Here is a 20,471-nt window from a genome sequence, read left to right as displayed (position 1 = left end):
GTCTTAGCAATATTTTTTTGGATCTGTCTCCTCAAACAGGGAAGACAAATGCAAAATTGAACAAATAGACTATATCAAACTAAAAAGGTTTAGTATAGCAAAGGAAAACTATCAACAAAATGAAAAGGCTGCCTACTGAATGGGAGAAGATATTTGCAAATGATACATTCAGTAAGTCATTAATACCCAAAATATACAAAGACTTCATTCAACTCAACAACAAAAAACCAAACAACCCACTTAAAAATGGGCAGGAGACCTGAACAGACATTTTTCCAAACAAAAGATACAAATGCCCAACAGGCACATGAAAAGATGCTCAACATCACTAATCATCAGGAACATGCATAGCAAAATCACAATGAGGTATCACCTCATATCTGTCAGAATGGCTATTATCAAAAAGACAACAAATAGCAAGTATTAGCTAACATGTGAAGAAAAGGGAACACTCATGAACTGTTACTGGAAATGTAAACTGGTGCAGCCACTATGGAAAACAGTATGGAAGTTCCTCACTGCCAAATGATCCAGCAATTCCAGTCCTGGGTACTTATCAGAAGAAAATGAAAACACTAATTAGAAAAGATATATGCATCCCTATGATCACTGCAGCAGTATTTACAGTAGCCAAGATATGGAAGCAACTTAAGTGTTCATCAACAGATAAATAGATAAAGAAGATGAAATATTACTTAGCCGTAAAGAAGAATGAAATCTTACGATTTTCAACAACCTGGATAGATCTAGATGGTATTATGCTATGTGAAATAAGTCAGAAAGAGAAAGACAAATCCTGTATTATTTCACTTGTGTGTCAAATCTAAAAAACAAAACAAATAAACAATCAGAACAAAACAGCAACAGAGCCATAGATACAGGGGACAAACGGAAGGTTGTTTGAGGGGATGGGGACAGGGGAACGAGAGAAATAGGTGAGGGAGATTAAGAGGTACAAACTTTCAGTTATAAAATAAATGAGCCACAGCTATGAAGTGTACAGTGTGGGGAATACAGTCAATAATTATGAAATATATTTGTATGGTAACAGATGGTAACTAGACTTACTGTGGTGATCATTTTGAAATATAAAGAAATATCAAATCACTATATTGTGCACCAGGAACTGCCATAGTGTTTGTAGGTCAATTGTACTTCAAAAACCAACCAACAAAAAAAAACTCATGAAAAAGAGATCAGATCTGTGGTTACCAGAGGTGGGAGGAAGGGGAATTAGATGAAGGTAGTCAAGAGGTACAAAAATCCAGTTATAAGATAAATAAGAACTAAAGATGCAATATACAACATGATTAACATAATTAAACTGCTGTATGCTATATATGAACATTATTAAGTGAGTAAATCTTAAGGGTTCTCATCACATGGAAAATATTTTTTCTATCTTTTATTTTGTGTCTATATGAGATGATGGGTGTTCACTAAACTTTTTCTAATAATGATGTATGTAAGTCAAATCATTTTGCTATACACCTCCAATTTATACAGCACTGTGTGTCAATTATATCTCAATAAAATTGAAAGAAAAACTAAAATAAAAACAACAGGAGATATTTCACAAAGCACGCAGATAAAAATGAGGAAAGGAATAGACTGACTGTCTATAGAGTACTGGCTCTCAACTAGGGGCAACTTTGGATTCCAGGAGATGATGTTTTAGTTATCATAGTTGGGTGGCAGGGTGCTACTGGGCCAGGCATGGCACTAAACTTTCTACAATGCACAGGACAGCCTCTCACAACAAATTTTCTGGCCTAGATGTCAATAGTGTAGAAATCTTAATTGAGATTCTTAGTTTGAGAAATTTTCATTTAGGGTCATAAAACCTTTACAAAAAACCCACTTGGTTAATGCCAGTGAGACTAAAGTGCATGAAAAGTACTTTTAGTCTATGAGTGTGATTCCTAGGTTGACAGGGGACAAATATTCCTCACAGTTAAATCTGGGAGCTGTGTATCATACACAGGGAACCATATATCGTGAAAAGGACCAGCTGGTAAGGGAAACATCATTTAAAATGCAATGTTCAAAGTACTAAGCAGGAATCTGAAGAAGATCAACATTTTCTACATAACTTTATATTGGACTTTATATCTACTGAAATAACAGGAAAAAGAGGAAGAAAACCAGACAACTATTTAAGAATCAATACATATTTGCTGCCTCTCTTCTTCAGGGCCTGAACTACTGTGTAGCTATTCTAGAAGACAGAAAACTTCCTCCTGGCTCCCAAGGATGAACATGTAATTTTTAGTAAAATATCTCTATCACTAAAAACCCGTTAGCGTTCTTCTAAAAATATTTTAGAAAGAATCATGATTCTTTAAAATCATATTGTTGAACAAGATCAATTCAGAGATAATTAAGGCAAACAGCAGTTTTAGGAACATTGCCCACCAAGATTACGTTCAAAACCTAAACTTTTAAAGCAGAGAAGGAATTTTCTCTTTTGCACTACTATTTTGATGAAAATATTACTACCCAAAAACACTGACCTAAACTTACAGATTTCTAAATACTAATAGCGTAATATATAATACAGTCACAAACATTTTTTTACAGTGAGGTTTTTTAACTCAACAAGATTTTAAGGACATTGACAGAATTTTTGGAATTTTGAAATCAGAATTCTATTCATGCTAAAAATTATTTATTTGTTATATATTTATTCATTATGCACTTACTGACTAAAAAATTGGGGTACTTTTGGATGTTGTCTCTAATCTTCCATGAACTTAATCCATATATACAAGATTCTTTAGAAAAAGAAAAGGCACTTATTGTTTAGATGTGAAATGCAAACACAGTGAGCAGCTTATCACGTTGAAGCAAGTAAGCAGTGAGGGCATCCAAAGGCCTGTCTGGGCACAGGTGGAGATTTCCCACCCAGAACAACAGCTTTCTTCAAAAATTTAAATAGGAAATATCACAAAGAAGTTCTTAAAAGTCTATCATGAAACAATACATACGAGTATTTGTGTAATGGAATAAACAGGTTTTGAGATGAGCCTAATGCAAGTTACAGTCACAGCTTCATCAGTTACTTAGCAGGAGACTATGGGTAAGTCTGTCTCTACATCTGTAAAATGGGGACTTAAAAAAGGTAAAACTACCTGGTTCCCAACAAAACATTCAATATTATTTCCCATCCTCACCTCCAAAATGAAAAAACATACAAAAAGAGCATTCAAGAGCTTTGTAAAACTGGTTTCAGAAATGAGAAAACTATCTCTTTTAAAATAATTATACTCAGTAAAAAATTTTAATTTTAATTTAAAAAATTTGAAAAAATTCAAATTTAATTTTAAAATCCAGAAATAGCTTTCTGTTTGGAGGTGAACATATTAACAGTAATTGCTTTACATCTATGAGAAAATCTGCAATTTTCTTCCAAACATGAATTTTAGAAGTTCTTCCATTGAGTTAATCCTCAGTAAAAGTTAGCTCATAGTCAAAAGTTAAAGATGAAATTGCCCCATATGTTATTCTTAGTGTCTCTTTTTCCCAATCTCTAATCATTTTCCAGACTTCCCCCTACAATACTGCAAGAAAACGTAGGAAACAGTACAAATTTTGAGCATCCTTCACATACAATACCCAATCTTTGCCCTTTACTGTGACCCACTGGTGAAAGTCCACCTCTCTTGAGTTATCCAATGACATGAATTTTATGGAAAAATACAAGATAATAAAAAAACTTTCTAAGACTTTTAATGAAGGTTTGTGATCAGGTAAGTCTATTAAATGGTAGCACATTTAATGAGTACTTAAATAATGTTATTAGCAGCCCAGTAATTAGATCCCTTTGCCACACACATCAAAAAAAAAGTGTCAAAGTAACAGGGTCATAATTTCCGGCAACACTGGTTATGGGTGCTCTGGTCTTAACTGTTTTTTATTCTTTCTCCTTTACTTGATTAAGTCAGAAATAATGAGCAAATGTGAACCCTTCCTGGAACGCATCATTTAATTTCTTTTTAAAAATTGCACAGGTGGAACCCAGCAGTTTCTTGGCAGCATACTGAGGTAGGATCCAAGAAATACAAAATATTCCATCAATTATCAACTAGGGATGAGATGCACAACAAAGTCCTGACACTGGTATTTACCCTCAGAGCCTAACTTTGCTAAAAAGCAGCTATGAAGAAAAGGATGCATTACTGAAGAGATAGAATTTACACTTCCCCAAAGAGTGAAAGCAGTGGATGTAAGAACTTTAACCTAAGTATGCCACACAGAACCATGGGGTCTAGAGAGAAGTCACTGGTCAGAAAAGATCATTGCTAAAATCTGTTCACTTTTCAGTGCAAGCTTACTTTTAAGGGTAAGAGACTACAGAGGAATGGGAAATTTGAGATTACTACCATATCTTAATACACTAGCGACAGTCTCCACAAGACTGACATATCAGGATGGTGGCTGCTGGTGTTGACAGCTAAAGAACTGTGTAAGTCTAACTCCAGCTGCTCAAAGAAGCTGAGTTGAGAGGTGGCTCTGGGATGGACTTTCTGATCATGTCATTTTTCTGACAGAAATCTTCCAATGTCTAGAAAGTAAACCTCTAAATCGATCTTTCAAGGTCTCACATAAGCTCATCTGGATCTGCCTTTCCAAGCTTTTCCCCCAACACCCTCATTCAAAGATGATGCACAGTGTCCTTCTCTGGGGATTTTAAAAACATGTTCTGCACTTTCTTAAACACAAGGTGTCACTGATCCTGGTTTCTTCACTCAAAATGCCTTACCCCCATTGAAAGGCACCCTCCAACTCCGTTCAAACTTCAGCTATCTGGCTAAAGCCTTCACTAATTTCCAGGAAAAGGGAAAAGTACTGCTACGTAAGACGTACATCATGCACTTGTGACATACACATGACATGCATGCACACCTTTGTGGGTAGTTTAGTGGATAAAAGGAATCAGACACACATGGGTTCAAATCTTAGTCTGCTTCGTAGTTACGGTAACTTGGAAAAATGTAATTATATTCTGTGAGACTCAGTTTCCTCAGCTATAAAATGAAGACGGTAATGCCTATTGATAGCACTACTGTGAGAACAGAGTGGAGTAGCATCTACTTAGTCTATGGATTATAATAGGAGCTGAAAGAGAATATAATTACAATGCCATTACCTCTCTAAAACTTACATAAATAAAATGAAAAATCCTAAAAACAGATTCCTAAAAGAGTTTACTTTAATTGAATTAAAATTTAAAATTAAATGTCACATCATTTGGGAAAACGAAGGGGGGAAAAATCAAACAAATCAAAGCAGTATCATAAAAAAAAAAAACAAAACTGAAACTTCAAGGTACACAGCTAAACCTTAGAAGGAAGCAGTGAAAAAGTCAAACCTCCTTTGATGAGAAGAATCAGCTTTTCCATATTCAAAATAACCAGGTATCACGTATTTTAAAATTTAAACCTAAACTTAAAAAATCTTAATTATTTTACTCCCATAATGTTATACCTTATTTATCTGAATGAAAACTGATTTGTTCTTTTCTTTCAAAATCTTATTTCAAAATTTATATCTCATCTTGTTCAGGGACACTTCTCTATTTCAAAATGTGCACATGGATCCCTCTTCCAACGTACATGAAAAGTGGATTTACTTGGGAGTGTAAGCCTATCTTTCCTGCGGCTCTCAACATGACTTCCGGAAGACAGTGGGAGGGGGGAATGTGGGGCTCCATTCTTGTGTTGTGAATCATGGAAGGGAATCTGGAGTCCTCACTCTGCTTCTGCTGGTGGCTGCTCCGCTCCCTTCCTCCTGCCTGCAGACGGGGAGAAGAGCAGCAAAAGCCTCCTTCCAAACATGCCTGCGTCTGGGACCTTATTTCCACAACACCTTCCCCAAGCCTTTCTCCACTTGAAAGCTGAAGCAGGGTTATTCTAGGGAAAGAATTACTCATGCACAGCTGGTCAATGGTTTTTTCTCCCATTTGTTCCAGTCTGTCCACAGAAGGAGATTTAACAAACAAAAGTGGTTAGAGTCCTTCCCCTCAAATAAATGATCATCTGTAAGTGGGGAAAAGTGTAAATGTCCAACAACAAAGAACGTGTGACAGCCACACCACGTTCATGCGGCCGATTTCAGGCTTTCCTTGTTTTCTCTTGTTTCCTATCTGTGTAAACACCCCCAGCATTTCCTAGATGATAATATTCCAAAGGACATGATATGACTGCTTTGGGGTTTGTTAGTCAGTTTGATTATTTAATCTCACACAGAATTGATACATGACTGTAAAGATAGGAAGTATTTATTAAAAATATGTCTTTGACTTTTCATAATTACCCCCAAAGGAGTGGTAAGAAGGTGCCCTTCAGTATGAGATCCTAATTAACATTTAGGGCTAGATACTAAATACATCTTTTAAATTTATACAAAACAGTATTCCAATGGTGTTCCAAACCACCTACTGCAGCCTTCTAATTCCATGTTAAACCCCAGTGGTAAACAATCTTTTCCTCAAGTTGCTTCCCCTCTCCCGGCACCACTGACGCAGACGCGGGCTGGGAGAGAGCCCTCCGAGGATTAGGCAGCGTGCGTTATACGTAACTTGGCAGCTACATGGAAACTCCAAAGAGAGTAAATCAAACATCAGTGGCCGATTGTGAAGCCAAATTGCTTCCTCTTTTCTAGTTTCTCACAAAACTGCCTGAATTCAGCTTCCCCTCTCCCCTAACGGCAGCCACTTCTGCCGGAAGTCTATTCTCTCAGACTAGCTTCTATTTAGGAAAGAATGGCTTATATTGTTGTATAGCCTATAAATAACTTAGAAAAAAGTTACACATGCTGAATTTAAAACACCACCATAACTATTCTCCTGGGGTATTTTCAGTGCATTTCTCTATGCTCTGAATTGTATCTTCACTTCAAGAATAGTAAATTCACAAAGGGTAGTGTCATGGAAAATATACATGGGATATATCTCCTACCGTTATAGTTGGAGTTATTATAATTTCATTGTAGGTTTTTTGTCCCCCAGAATTTTGCTCCTAGGGCTTACTTAACGGGTATATAAAATGTAGTATTACAGTAATACTTTTTATAGACGCTTAAATATTGCAATATATGAAGCTCTAATGATTTATGCCTTTATGGGTCTTTAACACATGACTGCAGATTATATTTGAAGTAACACTGAAAAATATTTTTTACCTGATAACTTTTCCCTATTTCTTCACTAGAACTAATAACAAAGAGTTTGTCAGAGTTGTTTTGGAATTATTCTTTAAAATATGAAATAGCTTTTTAACTCCATGCATAATGAATGCTTCAATTTCTAAGAGGTATTACCTCATGCATTAGTAAAAGATTAAAAAAAAAAAACCTGAACCCCTACTGACACTTTACAGAATAGAGAATTCTGATTTTTTATGAAGAGTGGTATAGAATTGGATATGTCAGCCTTTTCAGGTTAGACAAGTTAACACATTTCTAAGAAAAATGCTCATGAGACACAAAAATGTATCTGTAGCACCCAAATTTTTATCCTACAAAAATCTATAAAAAATTCTTGTTTCCTGTTCCTTCCCCAAATATCAGTTCTGCTCGGGTATGGAGACTAACTCTCCATCTCCTCCAGGTCTGGAGCAGAAATATTTCTCCTTTCCTCAGCATCAACCCTTAACCAGAAGAACCATCCTTGGAGCCTTGCAACATAAACAGAATAAAATCCAATGTGGAGCAATCCTTTTGGCATCACAGATCCTGCCGGACATAACCCATTCCTCTGCCTTTACTAATGTCTGTATTTTAATTATATGTACACTCTACCTGGTGAAGACTTCTCATCTTTCAAGACAACTTTAGCATTCTTATCTCTATAAAGATTTTCCTAAACCCACCCTTCACCCTGGATAGAATAACTCCCCTTTTTGTGGTGGCCGCTGCATGCTGTACTGACTACCACATGCCTATCCCACTTGCCTGCATTCATTTATTTACACATTTATCCCCTTCCTGGTAGACTATAAGTGGTCCAGGGTCTAAAGTATGTCTTATTTATTTTATGTCCACAGTTCCTAGCAAAGAGCTTGATATATTTTTTATGACACTAAATATTTACAGAATGGGAACAATGAATGGTGGTTGTATAGTTAAGGAGACAAATATAAATTGGGCTGCCACAAACATTTCAGAAAAGGTCCTCCTCTCTTTGTTACAGAAAGGATAAATATATTTTCCACTGCTCTAAGACTCAAACAGGAGGTAGCAGACAGACCTGCTTGCCCTCATTTGACTTTTCTATATCCACACAAGAGTCTTCAATAATTAACCCTGACAAACATTTTCAAAGAGCAATTCCTAATCCTCAGAGTTGAAAATTTGCTGAAGTATGGACTGTCCGTACACTATTAAGACCATTTTTTATGGAGTCTCACAAGTACCTAGTGAGTTAACAGTAATGATAACCATGACCTGAGCTGACATTGGCACTTCAGCTACTCTGTCTTCCTGGGGTTAATCTCTTTAAACTCTCCAGCCTTTGTACCTCTGTGGAGTGAAAAAACTGTGTAAGCAATACCTACACGCCTCTATTTGTATAATTTAAAATGCTTATAATTGCCCTTCTAAAACAAATATTTATTAAACACATCTCTGGGCAGATACAAAGAGGCAAAAAAAAAAAAATTAACCAACACTTTCACTTCTTTATCTAAAGATTTCCAAGGTATAAAACCACACTCCTTAAATGCAAAGGTTTTAATTTTTAAAAAATTCTTTTGGGGCAAGGAATTGCGTTTTGTGGTGGTTGTCTCATTAACTCACTTGTAATACCAGGCATTATAATGAATGCTTTCAGTTACTCATAGGTTAAAGGCTTTGGGGATTATAAACTCAGAAACTAACAGTGGTTTCATCACGATTATAAACATGACCTAAGCATGGCAGGATTGTTCATTACGTCTAGACATATTACAGTACGTTGGAGTACTTCATCCCAGCACTAATACTATCAATATGACAACAACCTCTGGCACTAAAGACATTTACTATTTAACTATTTATTAGAAGTGGCTGTTATAATTAGTTATTATCTACCTTGAGTGTCTGCACCCAGTCTTAACACAAAACGTTATTCCTGTGGAATATAGAAAGTTTACTATGGAATAATATACAACTTTCTCTGTGTACTCCTATAGTGGTTCTCTCATCTCTACCCCTGCTCCACAACATGAACTTAATACAGCTGCTTTATGAGGCAAATCTCTAGCCCCATACTATGTCCACAAGCTTTGGAAAACCTTCACATTTGCCATCCAACTCACTTGCAGAACATCTACCCAGACTCAGGAAGCTGGTGTCAAGAAGTCTATGTCTCTGTGCTAATTCCCTCTCCCATCTCCCCACCCCATTCTGAGCACCCACTGTCTGCTTATGCAGATTTCTGAAGGAAAGAGAGCCAGGTAACAGAGGCTGTGAGAGCAGCAAGTGTTTTCTTGATGTTTCCAACCAGAAATCAAAATGTATTTTAACGTGAAGAAAAATTGCTATTAGAACCCAGAATAGTCAGATTAAGAGCTAAAAGCCTTTGGTGGCTGGCTTGGGATCTCAACTTACCTCTATAACTATTTTTGTGGAAAAACTAATTGTGAATTGAACCTATTTAAATTATAAACCAAGATTTATACTGCTATTTGTTTATAAGTTGTAGATCACTACAACATTACAATTCTTTAAGAATATGAATAATTTCTTTTTAATTCTAATTTTTCTTTAAGGAACTGAGAATATAGGAAGTTTATTTTCATGAGAAAATGGTGATAGGTGAGGTTTTAAATTGCTGAAGAATGTTCATAAGGCTCAAGCCTACAACTTCCTTTCACTTCACTGTTTCATTATTTTACTGAATTTTACTATTAAAGAAATAATTATTTTTATTGTTTCCAATTTTTGTTGGAAATTTAGTATGTTCCAAGAAGATTTTTATGGGTACTAGAAACATTGCAATGAGCAAGGCAAGCGATTCCTGATCTAATGGAGTTTACATTCTAGGAGGCGGGAAACAGGGAGCAAGGAAAGAGACGGAGTACGATAAATGAGCAAGAGAATTCACGTATCGATGTGTGATAGGAAGCAAACATAACGATGTGATACTGTGAGGCAGGAGAGCTACTCAGGGAGGCTGTTCTGAGGTGTAATATGTGAGCTGACTGTGAATGAAGGATGGATGAATGGATACCTGAATGAGCAAAGCACTAGTGCAGAGCCTCCCAAGCGCAGAGCTTAACTGGAACCCAGGGCCCAGGACTAGAAGGAGGTGGCATGTCTCAGGAACCAAAAAGTGTCCGGTGTCGCTGGTGCTTGATGACTGGTGGAGATGGGAGGAGATGAGGTCCAAGTATGCAGAGACGATCCTGAAAGTCTGCTGGATGGAGGTCAGAAGTTTCTCTGTTATGTGTGGTAGGAAGTTACTGAAGGATTTTATGTGGGAGTGTGATTTGAATAAATTTAGTCTTTAAAATGACTTCTCTGGCTACCGAGAAGAGAACAAACTATAAAGAAAGGGGCCAGAGTGGAAACCATGGGTAATAATCTGGAAGCTACCATAAAAGACAGATGGCTTAGACGAGCATGATAATGGTAAACAGCGATAGAAGAGAACACAATTGAGATACACTTTGGAAGCAGAGAGAGAAAATGAATTTAATTCCCAAATATGGTTAATACTACATGTAAATTTAAAAAGGGACACCCATACTAAAAAAAAGTTTTACAATATGCAAAATTTGAGAATATGAATGCAGAAGCTGACTTGCATTTAACTTTGATTTCCGTATTCCAGAAGGAGTAAGGGCATAAACTCGCTTGGAATGGAGCTTAGAGGTGAGGTCTGGGTGGCTGTGGAGTTTCTCGGTTTCCAGGCCATGCTCCATAAAATCACTGGTACACACCATCTTATGCACATAAAACTTGGCCAAGAAATGCACTTGGTTGTCCATATGTGACATGTAAATATTTCAAGTTGGCAAAAACATTTCCCCTTACAACCAAAACATAGTGCCCCAAACCAAATTCCTCCTCATCCCTGGCAGAACACAGAGTATATGTTCCTGGGGGATGCGATCCAAATGGGGCTCTGCAAGAAAGGTGTTCTGGACTCACACAACTAACAAGCCTATAGAAAAGGCTACTTTCCCTTAATACAAAACTGCTGTTAATTTGGCCCTCTTACATACCGTTTCACAGAGTACATGGTTTGAAAAAAGAACTATCTCTGCTTAGGAAGTTAAAGCTCAGTTAGGCCGATAGGCAGTTAAATGTAAGACACTCTGCTGGTAGAGCACGTGGCTAAAACCCAGACATAACTTCCTGGGACTTACAGATGTACATGGAAATGTCAAAAATAATTTTATAAGGGTCACAGATTGAAAAGATCCACAAAAGGAAACAAGATGTTGAGGAGCCAAAGGGATTAAAGAGAGGTCTACTAACATGATGAGTATGGTAGCAAATGTTAACCTCAATAAAGCTACAAAAAAACAAAACTAATTGTGGAAATGGGTGCTAAACTCTTGTGAATATACTAAAAGCTACTGAATTGTATACTTTAAATGGGTGAAATACATGGCACATGAATTCTATTTTGACAAGGCTATTTTAAAAAGCTGCAAGGGACCATACTATCATGTTCCATGGAAGTGGAGGGGAAAGGCATCATTGAGGGGTTCTGAGGTATCTTTCCCAGAGGGGCTGAAAGGGAGATAGGGCATTGGAGTTGACAGATGTACTTGTGTGGGGCCTGGGGCAAATGAAAAATCTTCTGGAGTCTCATATTTCTCATGTGAAACGCAGAGGCAATAATAATAACATTGATGGACTCACGGTGTGTTGTAAGGATTACATGGCGTTTTGCAGATCAAGTGCTTATGGTATCCTTAGCAATACTGTTTCACTAAATAGTGTCTCTGTATTAAAAACATGCCTATTTCAAATTTTAAATGTACACACAACACATCCACAAGATCATACCACATACACAGACACTCACATATATAGTTTTTTCAAATCAATCTATATAATCTCTCCAGCTGTTAAGTTTCTAACAATTCAACACAAGCAATAAAGACACAAACTCTTAGAAAATACTCAAGATTAGGGGGGAAAGTCTCATTTAGAAAATATAAACAAAATTAATAGAGTGTATACACACAGTGCAGACCAGCGCAAAAGCACTCTCGGAACAGTGGAGCGGAGGTGTGGTTGACAGGCACAACAGAGCCCGTTATCTAAAAAGGCACAGGGTTGGAAAGACGGCCACTGCCCACGCAGTTGATGAAAGAAAACCTCCAGAAGCGGAAAGCAGGCTTGCTCTCCAGAGGGCATTCGAATCTCTGGACTCTGTGCAGAACCCAAGGGGCCTCTGCAGTGCTCAGTGGCAGCAAGAATCATCCTGCAGCCTCTCTCTGCCTTTGCCCCTCGTTTGTTCCCCAGAACTTGTGTTTCGAGTGTTTTGAACATGACCTATTATCGTCTTAACAACTCTGCCGGGCAGGCCTTGTTGTTATTTTTCTAATGATTTTTCGGATACAGCTCATGGATTATCAGCCCATTTGTCCCTCTAGTTCTAAACCTGGGACTCTTCCTCCTGCACTCCATATCTGTTACTTAAAGCCCCTTAGAGCTATCATTAAATATTCATAAAAACAATTTTTCTCAGATGCTGATTTTCCCTACTTAGGGAGATCAAAAGAAGTCTTTTAAAAGTCAAGGATAGTTTATGTTTTTGAGGCTGTAATAGAAGATTCCAAACTGGTATTTTCTGGTAAAGGCTGGATTTGCTTCACAATTTTTCCTAGTAACAAAAGCCATGTTGCAAACATGATAATGTCACTGCAGCCTCATTCAGAATATTACTCACTCTTTCTGTTGCTTTGCTACTTCAGCATTTGGGAAAGTTTGAATTTCCCAGTAGTGTGACCATGATACTATTTTTGTATCTTTGGCATTCACTTATTTTCGATTTAGTGAGTCTACGGTGGAGCTGAACTTTGAAGCTTGCTGAAAAAAGGAGCTGGATATTATTATTAAAAGATTTCAATGATTAAAAAAAATTGATATGTAAAGAAAATGTGTTCTTAAGAAAGCAAAAATAAAATGTATTACTTCTTCTGAAATTTAATACTTTGATCAATATTCAAGTTTTACTCCATTTTAAATACCAGTATTATTTTAATCCCTCAAAGCACAAACTTGTGAATAGCATATTAATATTTCTGGTTACAGAATGGATTGTAAAATTATTTGATAATCACTAGTTACAAATTTACTTCATTACTAATTACACGGTCACATGAAATTAGTAATATCAAAGATGTAAGGTCATCAATGAAAATTTGGATTCAAGAACTGGGAAAAAATAAGAGCTCAAACTAGCACTTTAACCTTTTCCTAAAGATAACATGATTAGGTTAGGCACACTAGGAGGAAGTCACTTGCTTCAGGCAGAAAAAATTTTGAAGTAATCAAAAGTATAACTAAAACCATGGACCAAAGAGAAATTTACTAATTCCTATTACCCTTTCATCAAGCTGCTATGGAAGCTTCCACTTCAAGAAAAGGACCAATGGAGGTGGTAGCTGCTACCCCCAGGGTCCAGTTTCCCTTCAGCAAACTTTTTATATAAGAGGCACCAGAGCTGTTCCCTCTTTCTGTGCACCCACAGCCCCCTTCTTTCACCACCAAACTTCTCTCAGGAGTGGTTGGAAACAGCCCCTTCCTTTTCCTCCCCACCCACTGAACCCCCTAACTTCTTATGCCTTATTTTCCTCATCTCTCTCCAAGATCTCCAGTGACCTTGCTCTTGCCAAATTGGAGGACTAATCTCTCAACTGATGCTAAATCCTTCCATTTGAAACCTTTTTTTCCTTCCTTGGCCTCAGAACCTTTAACAACACTTTAATTAGTTGCTTCTAATGATCCTTCTCATTCCACACGTCATAGCATTTTAAACACGTAGGTTCTGGAGCCAGAGGGACTTGGGTTAGAACTGTGCCAGCTGCCACATTCAATCTATGAAGGTTAGGGCAGGTAACCGAACTTCTCTTAGTCCCATTTTTTTCCCATCTGTGAAATAGGGATGATTAAAGTACCCACCTCATCTGGTTGTTATAAAGAGTGAATAAAGCAATACATGCAGTTTTCACTTAAACTTCAGTGCCATAAACGCAAAGCCTCTGTGTCACCAGTCACGTGCGTTCTACAATCAGGGTCTCTCCGCAACCCATCTCAAAGAACTATTTTACAGTGTTGAGACCACTGTGTTTAGTAGCTACCATTTAAATCACCAGCTGAAATATGCTATAGGAACTCTGCACCCCTGATGCCCCAAATCGCACATATTCCTCTCCATCCACTAAAACGTTCAGCCTCTCCTATGGCTTAAATGGAAGAGGCTACCTACCCCTTTGGTGACAGAGTAAATCTCACTGATTTGTGATTTACGAGGCAGTATACATACATAATGGTTACAGGCTGCAGGTGCTCAATTACCAGTTCTGTGACTCGTCACTCTGTGACCTGGGACAACAAGTAACTTACAACTCTTTGTGCCTTAGTTTCTGCAGCTGTGGAACAGGAACAGTGCTAGTACCTACCTCACATAATGCTTAGTAGGTATTATAGTAATGTTTATTAAATAAAATAAAATTTACATTGCAACTTTTGTATTGATTTAAACAGAACAGTGAAATAGTAAAGACTTTCATAGAGCAAAATGGAGTGTTTTTATGAGTTCTTACTCCTTCCTTTGGATTTTCATTGCCACTACCACTGTCCAAGCTCACAACCCATCATCACCAGATGATGGTAAAAGCTGCTCACCCTGCCTCTCTACACTGATCTGCCAAATTCCAGCCTTTTTTCTACTTTAATCCATTTTTAATTTCTTCCCTAATTGCCAGATTAACTCTTTGAAGCAATCCTTTCATACTGTGCCCTTTTGGACTAACTCCATCGATAACTCCCAACAGTTCCCAGATAGTATACAACTACCTCCCTGCCATCGGCTTATCTTTTTCTCATGCACAGGCGCAGGCCTTACCTAAGGAGAACTCCCAGGGTCACGGCACCCTCCAGGTCTTTATTCTCGTTCTTTTCCCTGCTTAAGATGTGCCACATTCTATTAGTTTAAATCTTAGACAGTTTTCAACAACCAAGTCAGATTCCATTTGCTCCGTGGAAAAGCCGAGGCCCCACCCACAGCTTATGCAGTACCACATGGTACACCAGCAAGAGGAGGCCTTCTTCTACACACAGTTTGGCTCTTACCATGAGGTTCATTTTCAGACTGTTATTTACATGCTCTGCGTGTGCGTATCTTGCCTGGTATTTCCCGTTAGCTCAATCTCAATACTGTGTATATGGCAGACGAGGTGGAAGTGGTCGAGTTCATAGATGACTGATGATTCTGATGTGGAATAAGCAGAATTTATTCAACTTTTTTTGTTTTAATTTCACTACCGGATGGCTGAATGGGCATTCAGAGTCATGAACATGACAATACTTTGGCCACATTAACAAGCACATCTAAATTAGAATCAAATGGTTTAATAAGCTCAACTCACATGTATATTCATATCTGTGTGCAGAATGCTCTTTACTCATGTTCACCAAATCTACCTCTACACGAAGAACAGGTACAGTTAAATACCTCAAATTTTTGTACAATAAAATAAAAGCCGTACATACTCAATACTATTTAAAGAGGGGCCCTTACGAGCTCTTTATAGGAAAGAATCAGTGGGGTTGGTTTTACTTTCACTCTACCAGTTTATATCCAAACACAACACTGAGAAGCTCTACAAAGTGTGAAATGCTATTAGAAAGACCAAAATAAAAGCCTAGTTTGTACTCTCAGTGGTACATTAGTTCCCTTGTCTGAGGGTCTTTTCTAAGTAACCCCGGGGGAAAAAAAGAAAACCAGAAGGAAGCAGCAGCAGAAGTCTTCCCTTCAGGAAGGAAAGATAAATAGTTGTAAGTGGTTTCATGGCAATGACACTTTAAATGAAGACAAAAATTTAATTAATAGACTTTCTTCAACAAATAATTTTTTATAGTAAAGAAAATCGATTGATACCATGGGTTTAATAATAATAGTAATACTAACAACAGCAGCAGCAGCAACAGCCAGAATTCACTCAGGTCATTTACACAGCTAACCTGATCTCTCAACAAGCAGGATCCAGAAACCCACCCAGACTTAATGATCTAGTATTTAAATTTTAACAAGATGCCTCCCATTAACTCTAGGAAACACTTTCCTAATCCACTGACACCTGCACTAACACATAATCATTAATGTTCTACTGAATAATGACCCTTTGTGTTTCTCAAGTTCCCAATCCTCAAAGCAAGGTCTAACTTTGATCTTTGCGCTTAAACTCTTAAATTCCTTTCTCTTAAATAACAAAAGCAGAAATAACAAAGGCTACTCTGCTCAACAAGCAATTAACTAAAGTTTCCAACTAATGAGAAATCTCTTCTGATAAATGACCGTTTCACAATTTCTATCTCACTCTGCTCAACCCACAAAAGTATGCCCATTAGGTACATGATTTCAGACCCTACACACACAATGACTTTCTTGGGCTGACTGTCAACAAACCAGTGCAAACTGCAGGAGAGAAGCCAGGCCCTGGAGTAGCCAGAAGGAATCACTACTGGAGAGGTCACAGTTGGCTTCTGGCTTCAGTCATGTGCGGCCAATGATTCTGAATCTCGAAGGTGCTGGATATTCAAAGCCAGAACGACATAAACTGCAGATTAAAGCAGAATCTATTGGCAGTAATATCTGAGCAGGATCCTAACTGGGAAATAAAGTAACATTGCAGAATGACATCCCAAAATGTTACAGAATGAGGAAACCTTACAAGTCACTGACAGTCCAACTTATGCTAAATTCCAAAGAACAGTCCTCTGAATTTTAAGGCATTTTCCTTGTCCTTTCATGAGGAGATGGCCCATGTAAGCAAAAACTCCTGCACATCCAGTGGCTACCAAAAATTAATACTTAAGTATTTCAAATTCTCAGATATTTGGTGTCATCTGAATTCAGATAATACGTTTACATAGATTTTTTTTCTAGACTAATTTGCTCTTCACTTTCAGAAAATGTGTTTAAGGCCATGCAGACAAACAAAAAACAGAGGGGGAAAAAACCCAAATGTTTTCCCCTGGTTAAGTTTATTAATCAGAGTAAATGTAGTTCTATCTTATCATCATGTTTTCTGTGAAGAAACCTCTGTTCTTTTTTTAGATTTGGAGAATTGCTCTTCCTGACAGAACCCCCAAAACCGAGAACCCTGAACTGCAAACTTGTCCTTTGTCCTCGCTGTTTACCAGACTTATCAGGGCACACACGGGCTGGCAATGCGATTCAAAGATAAAAATTCCAAAGATATAATTAGATGTTGTTCCGAGAAATATCACCCAATGCCATGAAAACCTGTTTGCTGTTTTTCACTTCATATTTAAAAATAATGGTCTCACAATTTTTGATGTTTAATCATCTTTTTTTAGTTAAGTGAGAAACATTAACTTGGCACTGAAGAAAAATACATACTTCTAAAATAAACAATACTGAAAATACAGATCTTATCTCAAAACTTCTGTGACATTTCAATAAACATATTTTTCTATAACAACACAGCTCTTAAAGCTTATAACAACATAGATATAATGAAAAGAACATTATGCCCCTGAATCTAACTATAAATGATAAATGACAGAAAGATATATTCCAAGCCAGTGATGTATAGCTTTCTTACAGTACCTCACAGACTCATTAGTTCAATTCTGAACAACGGGGATAGAGAGAAAGGTAGAAAATCACAAATGTGTATTTGCTGTGTTGCAGAAGAATACTCTCTAGCCCAGCGAGAGAAGTGCTGCGAAACCACTGCAAGTTTTCTACTGAACTCCATCTTTGCTAAAGACTAAAAACTGGTTTTGCCCAAAAAAGGAAAAAAGAATCTTTTACTGCCACCTGCTGGTAATTTATAGTTGATGGTTCTCAATGATGCCTGAATAGCATAAATTTCAGATTAAAGGAGAATCTTTTGCCTTTTAAAGCAGGAATATTAGACACAATACCTATTTCTAGAAGTAGAGGCAGACGAGCACATTCTCCTGATGCTGACCGCCTGCCTCACTGACACACTGCCCTGAAAGGACGTCAGAGACCACCACGTTTCCATTCTTCCCTTTCCCACAAAAGTCACTCAACTTAGTTCTGGGTCAGCAATAAAGATCTGAAACCGAATGGTCTTAGCAGACCTGTCTGCAGCGTATTCACGACTGAAATACTTGAGGTCACCTAGAGGATTTTCACTCTTTTAGTGGAATAACCACAGGCCAAACTGTATTTTTGAAGACTTCTCTAGAGGAAACTTAAACTCGAAAGATATGAACGTAACACTGATGGAGGATCCCAGGTGAGAGATCTGAGACTAAAACTAGAATCCCCCTCAACCTTGGCAAGATTCTGTAAAATGGAGATATAAACATGATTTCAATATTCAGAAATGAGAGGGTGGGCCCAAGTTCTTGCAGTCAGCTTCATTTCTGTTTTTGGAGAGTCTAAGAATTTTTAAGTCTGGGCTAAATAGCTTAGAGGGAGAAAATTATTCTCTTTAAAGAGTATTTTTAAAAAATCAAAATAGGTCAAAAATTTTGAGGAAACAGTACTTTCTGTCAACAGCATATCAATAATTCTCCTGCCAAAAATAAACTAAGGAAGTTATTTTTTAGTTATTTCATGTCACAAGTCATACATTATAGGATTTTTCATGCCACATTGCTTCATCTATTCTAAAAATATACTGAAAAACATGGATTTAACTAACCATTTTCTCCAAAATTAATGTTAAGTATAATGTGAATCAGAAGGCAATGTCCCAAGATATAAATCCTAAGTCTCTTTTTCATATCCCTAGACATGAGCAAATTTGTCTGCTAGGACACTGAAGAGTTGTCTGTAATTCTATGGTTCTATAATTAAGACTTGTACAAATTCTGCTGCCAAAAAATCACCAGAGTGGGTGGTGAACACAGCCAAGTAAACTCTAATTATGGAAGGCGGGTTTTCTAAGATCTTAAACACAAGAAGCAAAGACAAGATCAGACAGCTAAGATAGTTACCAAGGCAGTATAAATAGCTTTGTCAAACTCCATGTAAGCCCCTCTTTGGAAACAGCTGTTACCTCTCATAGTTCATAGGTACTTTAAAAGCACAATCTGGGATCTTCTACTTAGAATTCAGCACTTAATTGTTCCCTAAAAAAAGTTATGAAATTTACACATGTTATTTTCACTCCTGGGACCAAAAAAGGCAAGAGGAGTCCAATGTCCCAGATAATTTTCCTTTTTAGTATTTCAGCTCCTCTACTAGTATTATTTTTTAAAGTTCTGTATGTTGTTCAATAAAATGCCATTAGCAGTCTAAAAGACAGTGTATAAATCCTAAGTGCAAACACAATAAATTTATGTAAACTGAACACACACATATAACAGCACCCAATCAGGAACCAGCATTTTCTGCACATCAAAAGTGCCCCTGCCCACTCAGAAAAGTAGAAATTTTATTTTATAAAATAATACTACAGAGTTTTCTCAATAATAACACTGTATAGCACATTCTTATCGTCCGGATCTGTAATTACAGCCTTAATACAGACATGATCATGCTTTTTTCTGTTTGCTTATACAAACATCTATGCCCATCTTTCCCCTAATCAACAAATTGCATGAACTTCTCATTCCCAGCCCAAATATCACCTCCCCTATAAAGACTTCCTTGACCTTCACAGAAAATTAAGTCCTCATCTATTTTCACAAATAATCCATGTTCACACTTACCACACTGAATTAGATCTACATGGACATCTATAGTTCTAGATTTCTGAGTACCTCATGACAGAAAAGGCATTTGATCTGCCTTCTGGTCTTTAAACTGTATGCTAATGAATGACAACATTTTTCACACTATTTCTTCTGCCATGAACACCTGAACAACATTAAAAAAAGAATGTTCTACCAAAATGTATTCTATAATATTAAATGAAGCAAAATATATTATCCGGATGTCTCACAGTAGATATCATTTTAATGACCTCCATATAAAGGATGTGTAACAGAGTATATTATATTCAAACAGATTAAGATGTGCTAATTTTAATATATATACACACCAATAATATATTTCACATATATAAGTTGAAAAGATGATGCTTCAGATAAGAAGCAGCCATTTTCTTATAAGTAGTACTTCTCTAAAGAAAGAAGCTCATAAAATATACTTTTTAGACCTGCTGCTCTCATTTCCTTCTACTGCTTTCCTTCCTCATCCTCTTCCACTATAAAATTAAACAAGCTTATTTCAACCAAGTGGAGATTAAACTTTACTGATACATTTGGTTCAAGGACCACAGAAGAAGAAACATGAA

At 37.1% G+C, this 20,471-nt stretch overlaps 1 protein-coding gene across 1 annotated transcript in view; it reads right to left on the bottom strand.

Annotated features, from left to right (window-relative positions):
• The window catches only part of ADGRV1 (adhesion G protein-coupled receptor V1), a 471,474-nt gene that overhangs the window by 222,796 nt on the left and 228,207 nt on the right, over positions 1–20,471 (bottom strand). The window lies entirely within an intron of this gene.

The sequence above is a fragment of the Camelus bactrianus genome, chromosome 3 (genome assembly GCF_048773025.1).
Source record: "Camelus bactrianus isolate YW-2024 breed Bactrian camel chromosome 3, ASM4877302v1, whole genome shotgun sequence".
Taxonomy (NCBI): Eukaryota; Metazoa; Chordata; class Mammalia; order Artiodactyla; family Camelidae; genus Camelus; species Camelus bactrianus.
Note: the sequence above shows the minus strand (reverse complement) of the source record. Positions and strands in the feature narration are given on the sequence as shown.